Source organism: Larimichthys crocea, chromosome II (assembly GCF_000972845.2).
Source record: "Larimichthys crocea isolate SSNF chromosome II, L_crocea_2.0, whole genome shotgun sequence".
Classification (NCBI taxonomy): domain Eukaryota; kingdom Metazoa; phylum Chordata; class Actinopteri; family Sciaenidae; genus Larimichthys; species Larimichthys crocea.
Window position 1 is genome coordinate 3,418,785 of NC_040012.1, and position 426 is coordinate 3,419,210.

Sequence of the window (426 nt, forward strand, 5' to 3'; positions counted from 1 at the left end):
AAGCGGAGCACAAATCGAGGACATAAATCTGGTCCTATATCAACATGTAGACCTCTGATTAATATTCATGCTTCTATTCATGATCCTGTGTGCAGAGCAATGATCGTCTACATGAAAAGGAGGGAAAGAGGCGATATACATCTCTGGAAGCGTGCCAGTGTGTATTTATAACATGTCACTCTAGAGCAGGGTTGAGATATATCGGGATGCTGCGTATTAGAAACTCTCAGCGTGCACCATGGGTGGCCCGCGCTTTTTTTTTTTGTTGTTGTTGTTTTTCTACCACCTCTTCTTCTTTCCTGCTTGTAGAGGAAACAAGCAAACGGGCGATGTGGTTTCATGATCGTAATCTAGAAGAGTGAAGATGCTCTTTCTTAGAAAGAGAGCCACAGGTGACACACACACACACACACACACATTATCTCC